The 16,665-nt window shown below is 47.0% G+C and overlaps 9 non-coding genes across 9 annotated transcripts; 5 read left to right on the forward strand and 4 right to left on the reverse strand.

The window, feature by feature from the left end:
• The first annotated feature begins 934 nt into the window (after positions 1-934).
• Trnaa-ugc lies at positions 935-1,006 on the forward strand. Its single transcript has one exon. It is a non-coding gene; the product is annotated as a tRNA-Ala (tRNA).
• Positions 1,007-1,831: 825 nt separating this feature from the next.
• Trnaa-agc lies at positions 1,832-1,903 on the reverse strand. Its single transcript has one exon. It is a non-coding gene; the product is annotated as a tRNA-Ala (tRNA).
• Positions 1,904-3,857: 1,954 nt separating this feature from the next.
• Positions 3,858-3,939, forward strand: Trnas-gcu. The gene has a single exon. It is a non-coding gene; the product is annotated as a tRNA-Ser (tRNA).
• A 1,964-nt stretch (positions 3,940-5,903) lies between these two features.
• On the reverse strand, positions 5,904-5,975 carry Trnaq-uug. The gene has a single exon. It is a non-coding gene; the product is annotated as a tRNA-Gln (tRNA).
• Positions 5,976-6,663: 688 nt separating this feature from the next.
• On the reverse strand, positions 6,664-6,745 carry Trnas-gcu. The gene has a single exon. It is a non-coding gene; the product is annotated as a tRNA-Ser (tRNA).
• A 1,098-nt stretch (positions 6,746-7,843) lies between these two features.
• On the forward strand, positions 7,844-7,917 carry Trnat-ugu. The gene has a single exon. It is a non-coding gene; the product is annotated as a tRNA-Thr (tRNA).
• Positions 7,918-9,404: 1,487 nt separating this feature from the next.
• Trnag-gcc lies at positions 9,405-9,475 on the forward strand. Its single transcript has one exon. It is a non-coding gene; the product is annotated as a tRNA-Gly (tRNA).
• Positions 9,476-10,571: 1,096 nt separating this feature from the next.
• Positions 10,572-10,644, forward strand: Trnar-ucg. The gene has a single exon. It is a non-coding gene; the product is annotated as a tRNA-Arg (tRNA).
• A 2,488-nt stretch (positions 10,645-13,132) lies between these two features.
• On the reverse strand, positions 13,133-13,225 carry Trnai-uau. Its single transcript is given in 2 exon segments — positions 13,133-13,168; positions 13,188-13,225. It is a non-coding gene; the product is annotated as a tRNA-Ile (tRNA).
• Positions 13,226-16,665: the final 3,440 nt, after the last annotated feature.

The following is a 16,665-nucleotide window of genomic DNA, read 5'->3' on the forward strand; positions in this document are numbered from 1 at the left end:
AGTCCTAGGACTGGGGAGCGAGCCAGCCCTAGCAAAGCAGCCTTCCTTCCTGCCCTCTCTTGTCTTCTAAATAAGAAAGGTCTGGTTGTTTAGAGACGGGAAGCTTTAGGAGATTCTTGGTTCTCAGTTCATCTCAATTTATGTGATGCTTTCCATAAACAGCCTTTTATTCCGCTTGAAGAGCAGACACTTGGTGGCTTGGAATTTCCTGGACCTGACAGACTGTGGCGTCCTGCCCCGCCTCTACTAGAGCAGTGAGCTCGGAGGTCCCCTGCCCATCCATAACTTTATCTGCCCTCCGGGACTTGCCCACTGCATTCCCCCATGTCTGAGTGTGAGTGAAGGGAGTGATCTTTGTCCTCACTCCAGAATGAATCCATAGAGCCGTAAACAATCCAGCTTGTCAAGTACGGCTTGACCAGAAAACAGGCAGAGGACTAGGAGTGGATCTGCGTGGCTCCGCTGGCTAAAGTGCCCACCTTGTAAACGGGTCTGAATCTCAATGGAGGGTTGATACTGACTTTTGAGACTGGGGCCTTGATTTTGGTGATTTCAAACAATGTTTTCGCCTGAAGGGTTTATAGTTGTGGTTGTTGTTGCTGTTTCTCGAGGTAGAGGACTTCACAATGCAGTCTCAGGCTGACCTCAAACTCCGAGCAATTCTCCTACCTCTGCCTCCCGAGAGTACCGGAGCGTGAGCCACCCCAGCTGGCTTTGAAATTATCTTTAATAATGATCCAAGGCCACTACTTAATTGAAGGTTTAATCTCTCATTCCTGCCTTTCAAATACTTCCATGTTCTCTAGGAATAGCATATGGTCACTACAGGCACTTAACCAACCCTATTATATTTTTATAAATGTCAATTGAAAGAACCAGCAGGATAAACTCATCAGAAATGGTAAGGGACAAGAGAACCCCTTTCTTCATATGTGGGGATATAGCTCAGTGGTAGAGCGCATGCTTTGCATGTATGAGGTCCCGGGTTCGATCCCCGGTGTCTCCACTTTCAGATGGGAATATTTTGGGATTAGGTTCATGTAATTTAATTACTCAGAGTGTCTTAATATTTCTAACTTCATCTCATCATACTCAATAAAGTCTTGATAAGACTGGGAGTTACTATTTTGTCACGCAAAACAAAAATCACAGGAAACCATTTAAAGATCTAGCTGGCCCACACCTTTAATCCCAGCACTTGGGAGGCAGAGGTAGGAGGATTGCAGTGAGTTCAAGGCCACCTTGAGACTACATAGTGAATTCCTGGTCAGTCTGAGCTAGAGTGAGACCCTACCTCAAACCCCCCACCCCCCCCCCAAAAAAAGAAAAAAAAGACAGTCTACCCTTGTGTTTCAGTCCTTGACTCAGACAGGTACTCTGATGGTTCAGCACAGTTTTGGGTTAGGAACCGTTTGAGCGATTCTCTTCGTAGTAGATTATTATTGCTTCCTCTTCCCCACTGTCAGTGACTTCATAGATCCAAAGTACCTTGAGCCTTGGTCAACAAGGAAGGCTTGTGGAAGGCTCGCAGTGGCTGAAGAGAAGCTCAGGTCACTTGAATGGCCTGTAGTGGTATCCTCCCTCCCTCCCTCCTTCCCTCCCTCCCTCCCTCCCTCCCTCCCTTTCTCCCTTTCTCACAAGACCGGAACTACCAAGCCGATAACAGAGAGCTATGCAAATGACATCAGTATGACAATTCTTTTGGCCCGAAAATGTCTGGGGTTGGGGGGAGTATAAGAAAATTGATCCTAATAAGCTAATCTCCCTCTGTACCTGAAGAGAGTGTTTTCCCTTTATCTGACAGAGCTAAAAGGTAATATTAACTCCCAACTGGAGGTGCTGGGGATCGAACCCAGGGCCTCGTGCATGCTAAGCACGCGCTCTACCACTGAGCTACACCCCCTTTGTGGCCTTACTTCCTCTTCTAACAGAACCTGAAGCCGCTCTCACGTGCTCACCAAGACTCCAGGGAATCTGACAGTGTCTGCTCTTCACTCTGCTACTTCTGAAACCCTGATGTTGCCTGCTGGTCCAAAAGCTCCCGTCCTTACTGCTGGGGTCCTCAGCATGTGGGGCCTGCCCAGGCTGCTGCAGGCCACCTTCCCAGCAGGGCCGCAGGGTGGAGTGTCCTGCTCCACCGTCGCCTTCCCTGGTGTCTGCAGAATACCTAAGAGGCAGTGTGGGGGACCCCAACACTTGTTCTGGGAGAGTTGCAGAGGAAAGGTGGGTCTGTAGGGGTGGCGTGGAGAGGCGACACTGATGTGGAAAGAACCCACAGCGCAGGTGTGTTATGAAGTCACAGCTGCCCACAGGCTGTGACCCGAGTTCTTGTCTGGAAACAGGACGTGGCTTGGTGCCCAGGGCTGCTGCTCTGCTTTGAAAGTGGCTTGTCCTGGGCGTGGGGGGGTGGGGTGGGGTGGGGGGCAGGGAGCAGGGGAAGGCTGGTGCTTTGCTAAACCTTCAGGGATTTGCTAATTACAGCTCAAGTTTTCCCAGCCACTTACTGATGTCCACCTCTATGGGTTGCCTCAAACACACACACACACACACACACACACACACACACACACACACACAGATTAATGAGTTCCAGGTATTTAAAAGGCACTTTATATGGTTCCTTGATCCTACAGGGTATGACTTGTTAGTTCAAGAAAATTAAACAATTGAAAATTAATCTCACTGGATACTTCAATATGTTCTTTTATTTAAAAACATCTAATTTTCACTCACTCATTCAAGGATCATTATTTATACCAACTAAATCCTAACATATTGAATTTTTTAAAAAAGTGGTCTTTCCTCTCTAATTGGAGAAAAAACAAATTGCCTTTGTGGAGAAAAATTTGTCTAACAAAGCGATTGTCTAACAGGGGAGACACCCTTGACGGCTCACAAATACAGTCCCTTTGTAACACTGAGGTGGACTTCTGGACCTCCTTCTTTCACTGGGCTACACTTCCAGCTCCAGAAATGGCCTTGAGGTCACCAGTTTTAAGGACAGAGGAGCAAAAGAAAGAAATCAGAGTGGTTTGACAATGGACAAGTGTCCTAACTCAAGCCTTCTGGAAACTTGACAGTAACAGACTTCATTCAAAAGAATGCACAGAACTGTCAACTGGCTGAATGGATAAGCCCTTAGCCCCCTAAAACAGGGACAGGATGGCACCCCATCATGAGACGTACTTATGTTGAATCTGTGATAATCAATGAAAGCATGCAAGGTAGAGATTTCATTTCATCCCAAGGAAGAAACAATGGCACGTTAGTTAAGAATAAAGTTCTGTAGTTCCTCTTTCCTTTTCCGAAATTAATAAAGTCTCTCTAAACCTTAAACAACAACAGAAAAAAAAAATGCTGCAATTTCAGACCAGTGGGTATCAGAGAATCAAACTCAAGTTTTTAGACTTTACACTGAGGCATTTCCCCAGATCCAAATAGAACTTCCTTCCCTCCTAGTGACAATGACCTTCCAAGCCATGGGCTTTTGGAAGAGGTTGTCTGAAGCTGACAGGAATAAGGGATGCCTGTCACATGTGGACAGGAAGGATGTTGGGCAGGAGGACGGTGTGCAATCATCTCAGGCTGAGAACAGAGGCAACCACATCAGGCATGTGTGTTTTGTTGTTTTTGTTTCTGCTCTTCCATTTTCATCTGCTGCACACATATGCATAACGCAGAAGGATGGCGTCCAATCCCCAGTCAAGGAGCAAGATGTCTCCTAGCTAAGCAAGGACAAGGGGACCTCGGGGTGGGGGCTTCGGAAACTTCCCAGAAAGCAGGAATTCTGGGGTAAGTTGTCGTTGGGAGGAACTGATTGTGGTGAGGATTGAGATAACCTCACCACCTGCATGTGTGACGAGGTGGCCGAGTGGTTAAGGCGATGGACTGCTAATCCATTGTGCTCTGCACGCGTGGGTTCGAATCCCACCCTCGTCGTTTGTATTTTTTCTGCTTTTTAAGAGCTAAATTGACAAATGTGTCCTCACTCACCTCTACCGCAGTACGATTTCCCTATGTCTTCCTATCTTCCTTTCTTGGATTGTTTGAATGTTTTTCCTCTTTGAGGACAGAAGACATGATGTCTTTTCCAGAGTTTTTTTTTTTTTGAGAGAAGGTTTCACTCTGTAAACCAAAGTTGACTCAGGACTCACTGTGTAGTACTGGCTTGCTCTGAATTTGAGGCAATCCTCTCTCCTCAGCATCCTTAGTGCTGGGATTATAGACATGCAGCATCAAACCTGGCTAGAGTCTCTTGGATAAATGAGGAAGTTGTTGGAAACCCTAGCCTGGCAGACTTAAAACAAGTAGTGGAATCACCCACAGGGATGTGTACAAATCAGCAATCTTGCAGGTTATTTTCAGCCTAATTTTAAGCTTCCTGCATTCACCATCTTTGCTAACCTCAAGCCCTCCTCTAATAAAATACTTTTACTTTTATCACTGGTGTTGAAGAGGAGGAGCTCTTCTGCTTGCAGACTTAAGACTGAAAAACACACTCTATTCAATGGTCTCAGTTAAATCCAAGGAGTCCCTTTGTGATCTATGACTTCCTTTTGTAGAGCCTTTGTGGGTAATTCCTCCTTCCCTCCCTCCCCCCACTTTCATTTATTTTTTATTTCTTTTTATTTGTTTTTGTTTTTCAAGGTAGGATCTTGCTTGCCCTAGTCCAGGCTGACCTGGAATTCACTACATATGTATGCACGAGAGTTGCCTCAAATTCAAAGCGATTCTCCTGCCTCTGCCTCCTGAGGGTCTTTCTTGTTTTTGAATAAGCGTTGCATTCACATGGCTCCAAAAGCATAAAAATGTATACAAACATCTTGTACCCATCCTTATTCCTTAGCCACCTAGCCACATTTCCCAGAGATAGCCGAGACTATCCATGATTCTCCAGAATCATATTATTCATGCTTTAACATACATGACATAAGACAGATGTTTCTATTTCGGTCTCATGAGTACATGACACAGTTGGGTGTGGCGGTGCGTGGCCGCCTTCCTAGTATTTGGGATGTGGAGGCAGGAGGATCGGGAGATCAAAGTCACCCTTAGCTACACAGTGAGCTCTGGGCTAGCCCCAGCTACATGAGACCTCACCTCAAAACACAAAAGAAAAGGAATAACACAAATAACATATTTTTTCCCTAACCAGTACACTTTGCCCAGTGGCCTTCCGAATGGTCTTCACCTGCAGTCTCAACCAGCAACGACTGAAGCCCTTGTTCTACTCACCCTGGTGGCTGCAGGAATGTCTGGGGTTATAAGCAGCTTGCATAGCTGTCAGGCCATTCAGAAAAGAATGAGGTCTCAGCACGATACCATGGGCAAGGTGCAGGAAGACAGGATTACCTCAGCTAGGGCAATACCACCAGAGAGAAATTATGCTCTTCTGTAATTAAACCAGCACCACCCTACACCATGCAAATGAGTACAACACCATGGGACTTTGAATAATGTTTTCATAAGATTAACAAATTTGTAAGTTTTCACAAGCTTGATTTGTTACAGTTTCTCTGTGTAACCAATGTTAATTCATAATATGACCTAGAAGTATTGATGGCCCATAGCTACTGGAGAGTAGGCATTGACTTGTTTTCCTGCACATGAGAAAATTAAATATCAAAGTTAAGAAGCTTCTCATGTAGGAGGCAGTGGCATCCTCACACAACTACTGAGTTTCATGCCAATCTGGACTATATGAGACCCTCCAAAAAATCCCAAACAACACACACACACACCCAGAGTCAGGGGGCCAGGGCAAGTGGGACAGCTGAGGTGCATCAGCCTGATTCTCCGAGTGTCTTGGAATTCTGTTCACTTTGAAAGGCAGACAGAGCTGAGGAACGAGTTTTTCTGCATTCAAATGTCAAGCCAGAAATTATAAAAGATATCTCCTCCAGAGGTCCCACCGAGATTCGAACTCGGATTGCTGGATTCAAAGTCCAGAGTGCTAACCATTACACCATGGGACCAATGACATGAGCAGAATATGTATTTACGTTGTAGTTTAATACAATGTCAGTAACGAACTCGGTGGTAACCGAAACTTTGGAAGAGCTGGGTCAAAAAGAAGAGGCTAACCTACACAATATAACTCAGAGATTGCGGCACTCACTTTTGTGCGTAAATTAGCTTTGGGAAGACAGAAGGCAGATCTAGATTTTATGAGGCCTCTTTTAAGTGGCCTCTTGCACTGCAAATGAACTTCAGCTGCATGTGTCTCTTTGTGCACCTGGCTTTATGTGGGAACTGGGGAGCCCAGCCCAGCTGTCAGGCTTTGCACACAGGAGCCTTTCACTGCTGGCTCATCTCCCCAGTCCTTCCCAAGCCTTATCATTTTTTGTGGTGCATTTTACTGTGTTTAAATTATACCCCAATAAAGTTGATTTTAAAAACGAATGAGAGTTGATCATGCTGGCTCACGCCTGCAATCCCTGAACTCAGGAGTTCAAGGTAAGGAGGATTGCTGCTGAAGTGGACGGCCAGGCAGACCAAGAGGTGCTCAGTACGAAGGTTAGCTCTGCAGTCATGCCAACTGAGACATGAAAAATCAGACCATCTTTTAAAACCTTGGATCCACTTACTTGCTGGGGGTGGGAGGACAGTCCAATAATGGACTTTTTTTTTTTTTAAATAAGTTTACCAAAGAAATGCCACACTCGACAAGGATGGGATTCGAACCCACGCGTGCAGAGCACAATGGATTAGCAGTCCATCGCCTTAACCACTCGGCCACCTTGTCATATAATAATGTTTACTGTTTTCTTTCTAGTATACTGAGTTTTGCAATCTGCATTACCTGGGTTGGGGTGGTGGAGGTGGTTGGGGGTGCACAGCTGTCAGAAATGCTTAATCTCTCTTCCTGAGGTGGGATTACTCTGCCTCATTCTGTAGAAATTACATTGGGCCTGTTAGATGCCTTCTAGGACAATGCAGTGTGAACAGATACTATTTTTGGTTTTGTGACTTTTTATCCTCCTTGTTAATGAATCTGGGATCAACTGAAAGTTTCTGCTTTGTGTGTGTACGTTTGGTAGACAATTTATTTTAGACTCTGCCCCTAGTTCTGAGAATATGCCTTTCCCATGTGTTAGCTGACCACTGGGACAGGAAGAATGGAGGGGGCATTTTTAAAATCTCTTTTGGGTGGGGTGGGGTTTCGAGGTAGGGTCTCACTGTAGCTCAGGCTGACCTAGAATTCACTATGTAGTCTCAGGCTAGCCTTGAACTCACAGAGATCCTCCTACCTCTGTCTCTCGAGTGCTGGGATTAAAGGTGTGTGCCACCATGGCCTGGCTTGGAGGGGGGATTTTTTTAAATGAAAAGATATATTAGGATTTAGATAAGCAATCAGCAACATTTCCCCAAATTTTTTTTTTTAAAAAATGATAAGTTGGGTGTGGTGGCTCACTCCTGCAATCACAGGCCACCTTTGCTTAAACAAAACAGACAAATATAAAGTTTGGCCAACAGCTTTATTCAAGGAAAGAGGGTGGGCACCGAGAGAAAGAGAATGTGTCTCTCTCACAGATGCCCACACATTTCTGGCCCCCAAAACTCCCTGTCAAGGATTCAGAACTCAGAGGGAGTTATCCTGGGCTGTGGTTTGTACTCCTCACAACTCAACATCATGGCTCTGGGTCTGATGGGACAGGAGCTAAGCGTTTCTGTGGAGAGACAGCTTTTTTGTTCTTTTCAGGATCTTTCCATGTGGTCCAAGCATGCGAATTGGAATCAATACTTTTTAAAAAATCATAAAAATACATTTAAAAAAAAAAAAAAATCACATGGACATTAGGATTCCAGTAAAAGTTATTTTGCTGAGGCAGCTAAAGCATCTGGCTCCATGGCTTAGTTGGTTAAAGCGCCTGTCTTGTAAACAGGAGATCCTGGGTTCGAATCCCAGTGGGGCCTGTGGATTAGTTTTGGTCGAAAGTTCTACCGGCACTGACCAGTGTCTCTCCACGTCCCTTCTTGAACCACACTTGGGAAATGAGTGAGTTAGTGAATGTCTCTCTTACAGACTTGGTCTCTTTTTCTCTCTCCTCTCTCCCTCTCTTCATTCTCCTTCAGCTTGTTTCCCCAGGTTGGGTTTGGATCTGAAACTTGGGTTAGGAGTTTGATTCTTTTTTTGGGGGGTGGCCTAGATCAGAAGGACTTGGGCCACCATGATTTTTTTTTTGTTTTTCGAGGTAGGGTCTCACTCTAGTCCAGGCTGACCTGGAATTCACTTTGTAGTCTCAGGTTGCCCTCGAACCCCCATGATTCTTAAGATTATGCAATCCTGAGCTTCTTCCTTCCTGCTTGCTTGCTTGCTTTCTTTTCTTTTCTTTTCTTCCTTCCTTCCTTCCCTCCCTCCTTCCTTCCTTCCTTCCTTCCTTCCTTCCTTCCTTCCTTCCTTCCTTCCTTCCTTCCTCTTTCTTTCTTTCTTTCTTTCTCTTTCTTTCTTTCTTTCTTTCTTTCTTTCTTTCTTTCTTTCTTTCTTTCTTTCTTTCTTTCTTTCTTTCTTTCTTTATTTATTTATTTATTTATTTATTTATTTATTTATTTATTTTAGCCTGTTTTTGTTACTGATAGTCGTTGACTGACAAGCTAGTCCGGGTTGCAAACTCCACCTTTGAAAACCTCGGGCTCCCTGGGCCCGCCTCCCCCGCTCACCGTTGGCCTGCTCTTCGGGACCCGCAGAGCGCTGCGCAGTCCCTAGCCGTCTCACAGAGCCGCACACCTACTTTCCCCTTAAGTATGGGCGTTTCCTCTTTAAATAACAATTCATCATTAAGAAGCAATAACCTAGCATCACAGAAAGCACATAATGCTTCTCTCTCTCTCTCTCTCTCTCTCTCTCTCTCTCTCTCTCAATGAAATGCCGAATGAAGAACAGCAGCTCATAGAATAGCTTCGTAATCTGACATGACTTCATTTCTGTACGTTTGGAGACAGGATTTTCTGTCGTCTGTGGATGCTCGTATTTGCAGAAGGCCGAAGGCGGGGACAAGCAGGGCTCACCGCGAAGCCGCGGCTGCGGGGTGAGCGACGGGCCCGGGCGGAGGACGAGCCCTGGCCGCTCTGGGCAGGTTTTCTGACCGCAAGGACCCACGCACGCAGCCCGTGAGCGGACTCGGGGCTTTGACGAGACGAAAGGAATGGCTCTCAAGCCGCTCTCCCCGGGGAAGTGCAGGCCTCGGTGGAGGTGCTCCGGGTGCCGTGCGTGGACCGAGCTTGGTGGGAACGCTCTCGGGCCCGGCTGAGCCCACAGTGGCGCGGTATGGCTCGACCTTGAGGCGGGGAGGTGTCAGCCCGAGCGAGAGCGTGCGAGGGCCGCGCGGAACAACCTGACAGCCTTGCCCAGGGCATGAAGCAGACTCCTCATGTGCTCAGTCCTAAGCAGCTGCGAGGGCATCGCATTGGTGGTTCAGTGGTAGAATTCTCGCCTGCCACGCGGGAGGCCCGGGTTCGATTCCCGGCCAATGCATCTTTTCTTTATCACTGTGCATAGTTTCAGTGAAAGCTTAAAATGCTACTTAAAAGAAAGAAAGAAAGGAAAAAAAAAAAAAGAAAAAGACAAAGCCTCCATATTTAAAAAAAAGAGATTAAAAAAGTTAAAATGCTGCTATTATTTTTTTTTTTATTTTAACTTTCTTGAGGAAGGTTTCACCCTATCCCAGGCATTCACTATATAGTCCTAGGGTTGGCCTCCTACCTTTGGAGGCCAAAAAGGTGTGCTTAGGCCTTTGGCTTTGCAGGGCAAGTGCCTTAACCGCTAAGCCATCTCTCCTGTTTGTTGGTTTTCACTCTGGTTTTTCAGGTCTGAATAAGTTTGGACCCTGGGTGTTGCCTGAGCCTCTGGGTAAAGGGACACTAAGTGGCTTCGGGAGGGAATCTCCAGGTGCTTCCTGGAGGGCAGGAGAGAGGCCATCGTCCTCAGGATGCCGTGTCTACTTAGCGGAGTTTCCAAAAAGTAATTCTGCAGCGCCTCCACACTTTGGGGTAAAGAGCCCCCACGCGCAGCAGGCTCGCGGAGGATGCGCGCCTAAGCAGTAAGCGCGGCTGCCGGCCCCGCGGTGGCCGCCGGTGCAGGGACCCCGGTGTTGGGGTGGGGGGCACGGAGGGAGGTCGGAGCACGCCCCGCGCCGCCGCCGCCGTGATCGCAGCTCGCTCCTCCATCGGCTCCCCTCCCAGCCGCACCCAGCCTCGGCCAGCGGATGGCACCCGTTCCTGGACGTCCGAAGGATGCCCAGGGCACCGCGCGCTGGACGCGGGCATCACTACGAAGGTGTCCGCGTGGGGGTCCACACCCCGCGGTCTCCAGGCGCAGGGCCGGGTCCTCCTTGGGTGCTGGGCGCCGGGGTCACAGGAAGGAAAGGTCTTCCTTGTCCACCCCGTGGGTCTTGACCCCCTTGTTGCTGTGCGCCATTGATTGGAGAAGCGACTGGGCGTTGGTATGGAGGCGGCACCTTCGAAATTCAGTAAACATCAAAGGTCGTGCCATTCGGTTAAAACCGCGCCAAGCATTTAAACGGTTCAGCTTCTAGGTACATGGGAGACTTTTCGGTGCTTCAGGGCTGTGGGACCACGTGGCCTAATGGATAAGGCGTCTGACTTCGGATCAGAAGATTGAGGGTTCGAATCCCTTCGTGGTTGGCCTGTTTTCTTTATTTTCCTCTCTCAAGTCTCAAGCTGCATCTTCGCAGACTTTCAGGTTGTGAAAACTTGGATTCTCCCTGCCGGTCCTTCGTGGCGTCTCCTGCCGCTTTTCTTCTGTAACCAGAAGAATTTAACAAGTGTCAGGACAGCTTTGTTTTTTGACGTGTGCATACATAGCTCTTCAGAACTGAAGACATTCTGTTTGAGACTGGTAGCAAACAGATCAGGGATGCCAGCACTTATTTCCGTTCAAGATTACATTATCTGAGCAGGACGGTGCACACCTGTAACTCCGGCCCTGGAGAGGCGGCTGTAGGAATATGGGGAGTTGAAGGCTGGTTTGGTCTACATATGCAGTTCAAAGCCAGCCTGAGCTACGTGAAACACTGTCTCAAATAAAATAATAAAATTGCAGGGCGTGGTGGCGCACGCCTTTAATCCCAGCACTCGGGAGGCAGAGGTAGGAGGATCGCTGTGAATTCGAGGCCACCCTGAGACTACATAGTGAATTCCAGGTCAGCCTGGGCCAGAGTGAGACCCTACCTCGAAAAAAACAAAGTAACAAATAATAACAATAAAATAACGATAATAATTGCAAACTGGTCGTGGTGATGCACGCCTTTAATCCCAGCATTCGGGAGGCTGAAGTAGGAGGATTTCTCAGTTCGAGGCCAGCCTGAGATTAATTCCAGGTCAGTCTGGGCTACAGCAAGACACTACCTCAAAAAAAAAAAAAATAAAATAAAATAAAATAAATAAAAAATAACTAAATAAAAAATTCTGAATAGCAGCTATAGTTCACCTTGATAAATAAATTTTCCAGTTTTTTAAAATTAAAAATATTTATTTGCAAGCAGAGAGAGAGAGAGAAAGAGAGAAATAGAAGGCACACACAGAGAACGGGTGCTCCAGGGCCTCCAGCCACTGCAAACGAACTTCAATCCACTGTGCAGCTGGCTTTACCTGGGTACTGGGGAATCGAACCAGATTCCGTTAGCCTTTATAGGCAAATGCCTTAACTGCTAAGCCGTCTCTCCAGCCCTAAATAATTTTATTATTTTATTTATTTTGAGACAGAGTCTTACTCTGTAGAACAAGGTGTCTGTCCTCAAATTCATCATGACCCTTAGGTCCCAGCCTCAATTGCTGGGATTTCAGTCGTGAGGCACCGCCGCGGCCTCGCTGTTATTTCCTATTCATCCAAGTTGGTCTGCGAGTCACGTTCAGAAACAGAATTTACTAGGTAGGCAGCTCTGGCTGGCCCCGGTGGACGGAAACGCGCCCAGCTGGGAGAGAACCCGCCGGGCAGAGGATGTCTAACCTAGGGTTAACCTTGGGTTAAGCCGGAGAGCTGGAAACCTGCGTTTCTGGATGTCTCAGATAATACCTGAGGCCTGGTGAGCTGAGTGGCCACCACGCAGGTTTCCTGCTCAGTTGCAGGGCTGCAACGAACCAATTTCTTCCCCAAGACTTCATCTTCGTGCTTCCAGCCACAACTACGGGCATCAGGGCCTTGTTAGGGGTCATAAGGCTTCTCAGGGAAGCCCAGGAGAATGAAAAAGAGGAGATAAAGACAGAGGGGGCTGACTACCCATCAAACTGCCCTCCAAAACATATATATCTATATCTCTCTATATGAAAACATATGACATATATAGATAGATAGATATATAGTATATATATATAATATATATAGATATATATATAGATATATATATGCATATATATAACACATATATATAGATATACATGTATATATATAACATATATATAGATATATGTGTGTATATATATATACACATACATATACACACATATGTAGAGAGGTATAGAGGTACACAGGTTTTTTTTTTTCTTCGAAGTAGGGTCTCGCTATAGCGCAGGCTGACCTGGACTTCACTATGTAATCTCAGGCTGGTCTCGAATTCACGGTGATCCTCCTACCAAAAGTGCTAGGATTAAGGATGTGCACCACCACACCAGGCTTTCAGTATTTTTTTAAATTATTATTTAATTAATTTATTTATTTGCAAGCAGAGACAGAGAATGGGTGTGCCAGGGCTCTAGCCACTGCGCCCCCTTGCACATCTGCCTTATGTGGGTACTGGGGAGTTGAACCTGGGTGCTTTAGCTTTGCAGGCAAGTGCCTAAACCTCTAAGCCATCCCTCTAGCCCCCAGGAATTTTTTTTCATGAACCTGAATTTTACACCTGAGATTAAGCTAATCATGTTTCTTTCAGAACTGAATAATGTTTAAAAACTGTTTTTAAAAATCGTGAAGCCGGCCTTTAGTCCCATAACTTGGGAGACAGAGGTAGGAGGATTGCCGTGAGTTCGAGGCCACCTTGAGACTACATAGTGAATTCCAGGTCAGCCTGGGCTAGACGGAGACCCTACCTTGAAAAAAAACAAAACAAAACAAAACAAAACAAAATAATCGTGAAGCCGGCAATCACCATAATCTTAAATTCTGCAGTAGAAAAATTGCTCCAGGTGAGGCTCGAACTCACAACCTCGGCATGGCTCACCACGTACTGTCGTATAAGTACCGCGCGCTAACCGATTGCGCCACTGGAGCTGCAGGAAACGGGCGTGGGAAACATCGGTGGAGATAGTTTCTGATTAATGCAGTTCTTGATGTAGGTTAATCACAATACGAACTAAAGGCACCAAGCACCGAACGTATCACGGAGGGCAACCTGGAGGCAGCGCGGCAGTCACCGCAGCCTTCATTTCCCCGCATTTCAACCCCGCTTTTAAATTCCTCCAATGTTACCGGGAAATATTTGCGTGAAGCCACGCGTGTCGGATGCCGCATCCCCTTTCCGTCGCTGTCCCCACCCCGCAGCTGCTCTGCGCCGCTCAGCGGGCTCCGGCCCACCACGCAGCTCTCCTCCAGCGCTCATAGTCTAACCTAAGACGAGAGAGAGAGAGAGAGAGAGAGAGAGAGAGAGAGAGAGAGAGAGAGAGAGAGAGAGAGGGGGAGAGAGAGAGTGTTAACTCCCCCGTGCCGTCATAACAATGAATGATTTTTAATAAAAAAAAAATAGATGCAACCCAGGCCAAGTAAATGCAGAAAATCAATAATTTTCTTTTGAAAAGTGTATACAGGGCCTCAGTCTGCTGTAGTCCAGGCTAGCCCTGCACTCACTGTGTAGGCCAGGCTGGTCTATAACTCACATCAAGGCTCGGCACTAGGATTACCGTTACGCACCACCATAGCTACACTTCTTTCGACATAGGGTCTCGCTCTAGCCCAGGCTGACCTGGGATTCACTCTAGTCTCACGGTGATCCTCCTACCTCTGCCTCCCAAATGCTGGGATTAAAAATGTGCGCCACTACGCTGGGCTTCAAAGGCTACCCTTTTTACAGATAAAGATCAAACCGACCTCTCAGTAGGGCCTTCCTTTTTTTTTGAGGTAGGGTCTCACTCTAGCCCAGGCTGACCTGGAATTCACTATGTAGTGTCAGAGTGGCCTAGAACTCACAGTGATCCTCCTACCTCTCCCTCACGAGTGCTGGGGTTAAAAGGCGTGCACCACCACGCCCGACTAGGGTATTACTTTGGCTTTTTAAAAAAAAATATTTTATTTTTTCGAGGTAGTGTTTCACTCTGGGTGAGACCCTACCTTAAAAAAAAAAACACCCAAATAATAAATAAATAGAATACTAAGGGCATTACCTCAGGACAGCACTGGGAGCTGGAGCTCTAGTTGATGTGTATATTGAATTTGACCGTCATCCCATTCACAGACTAGAACATATAGCGTGAGATGCACACTTTACCAGAAGAGATGACTGGGTGGCAGCCTGGACACCAGCGGGTGCCTCAGGTGTCCCTGGAGCTGCGATGGGCCTTTGGAGCTGTCCTGAGCTGAACAGGCAAGGTCAAGTCTTTATGCCCCTCACAGACCCCTTCATTGGTTACCCCAAAGGAGAAACGTAGCCTAAGGCAGTTCCTGAATGCAGGTGTCAAAAGCCTGCAAGTGACAACTTGCCAGGCATCTGGGGGGTATGTCCCATCTGAGGAGGTGTGGCACTTTGCTCCGCTCAGGAAATGGGAGGCTGGGTGGCTTCAGTGTAAAATGATGATGGTGGTTTGAATCATGTCCCCTCTGGACGCACGCCTTTAATCCCAGCACTCGGCAGGCAGAGGTAGGAGGATCACTAACTTCAAAGCCACCCTGAAGGTACATAGTGAATTCCAGGTCAGCCTGGGCTGGAGTGAGACCCTACCTTGAAAAATAAATAAATAAATAAAAATAAATAAATAATAAAATAGATGAACCACACCTTCCCCCCCCCCCTGCACATAGACTCGTGTGTTTTGAATGATTGTCCGTAGCTAGTGGCAATTTGAGAGGTGCAGCCTTGCTGGAGGAAGTGTGCTGTTGGGGGCGGTTTAGGGGTGTTATAGCCAGCTCCCCCTCGTCAGAGCTCAGCTCACTCTCCTGCTGCCATCTTCCACCTGCCTTGGCAAGATGGATGCCCAGCCTCCGCTCCGCCATCACGAAGCGTCCCCTCGAGATCGCAGGCTCAAGCTAACTCTCCTCCCATGAGCCGCGTCAGCTCCAGTGTGTTGGGCCAGCAAGGGGAAGGTTAGCTGAGATGAGAAAGACACCACAGAGGGGCTGGAGAGGTGGCTTAGCAGTTACACGCTTTCCTGGGAAGCCTGAGGACCCCAATTTGAGGCCCCATTCTCCAGGACCCCTGTGAGCCAGATGCACAAGGTGGTGCATGCATCTGGAGTTCGTCTGTGGTGGCTGGAGGCCCTGGTGCACTCATTCTTTCTCTACCCCCCCTTTCTCTCTGTCTGTCTCTTTCAAATAAATAAAAATTCAACAACAATTAGAAAAGAAAGACACCACAGAGATCTTCAATGTGCGGGAAACATTTTATTGGGAACAACAGGGCTGGTTCTGAAGGTGAGGAATCTTGGGGACAATTTTGTCTTCCAACAGCTAAAAGGCACGCCTACCCAGAAGTGAGAATCTGAGCACACTAAAGACCAGACAAAGCCATGCTTTTGTGGGATGAAAAGAAACCTCTCGGGTCCTGGCAGCATGGAGGCGCCTCCCTGTCTGTGACTCAAGCTCCTGCCCCAGCTCTCTCTGGGCAAGGGGAGGTGGGGAAGGCCTTTCCAGGTGAAGGCTGAATTAAATAAGGAGCTGGGAATGAACAACACCGATTTACCTTACGGGTCAAAAGTGTGAGGAGGTGGAAACCTAGAGGGTATGACTATTTTTTTTTAAATTTATTTTCAAGGGAAGAGGGAGAGAGCGAGCAAGAAGGAAATGGACACACCAGAGCCTCCTGCCACTACAAATTAACTCCAGATGCATGCATCACTTTGTGCATCTTGGCTTTAGGTCGGGTACTGGGGAACCGAATCCAAGCCGTTAGGCATTGCAATCAAGTAGCTTTAACCTCTGCACCATCTCTCCAGCCCCTGGTATGATTATTTCTACACCTTCAGGGTGGAAGTGAGACAGTCTAAGGAGGGTCTTCTTCCAGACATGTGAGTGGACTGAGCTATTCACATATATGAGCGATTCAATCTTCTTTTTTGGGTTTTGAGGTAGGGTCTCACTCTAGCCCAGGCTGACCTGGAATTCACTCTGTAGTCTCAGGGTGGCCTTGAACTCAAGGCAATCCTCCTACCTCTACCTCCCAAGTGCTGGGATTAAAGGTGTGCCTCACCACGCCTGGCTTGATTCAATCTTTTGTTGTTGTTTGTTTATTTTATTTATTTATTTATTTATATTTTAATACATTTTAATTTATTTTGAGACTATTCTCATGTAGCCCAGACTGGCCTGGAACTCCTGATTCTCCTGCCTCTGCCTCCCAAGTGCTGGATTACAGGGATACACTACTGAGCCAGCAAGTGATTTGATTTGTAACAGGAGGATTTAGGTTTTTCATTCTTTTGCTATTCACCCATCTATTTTTTTCCAGGAAAAATGGTGGTAGCCTTCCAAATATAAATCTACTTGGTACAGCGTTGGGAGTTTTG

This window comes from Jaculus jaculus, chromosome 13 (genome assembly GCF_020740685.1).
Source record: "Jaculus jaculus isolate mJacJac1 chromosome 13, mJacJac1.mat.Y.cur, whole genome shotgun sequence".
In the NCBI taxonomy this organism is placed as follows: domain Eukaryota; kingdom Metazoa; phylum Chordata; class Mammalia; order Rodentia; family Dipodidae; genus Jaculus; species Jaculus jaculus.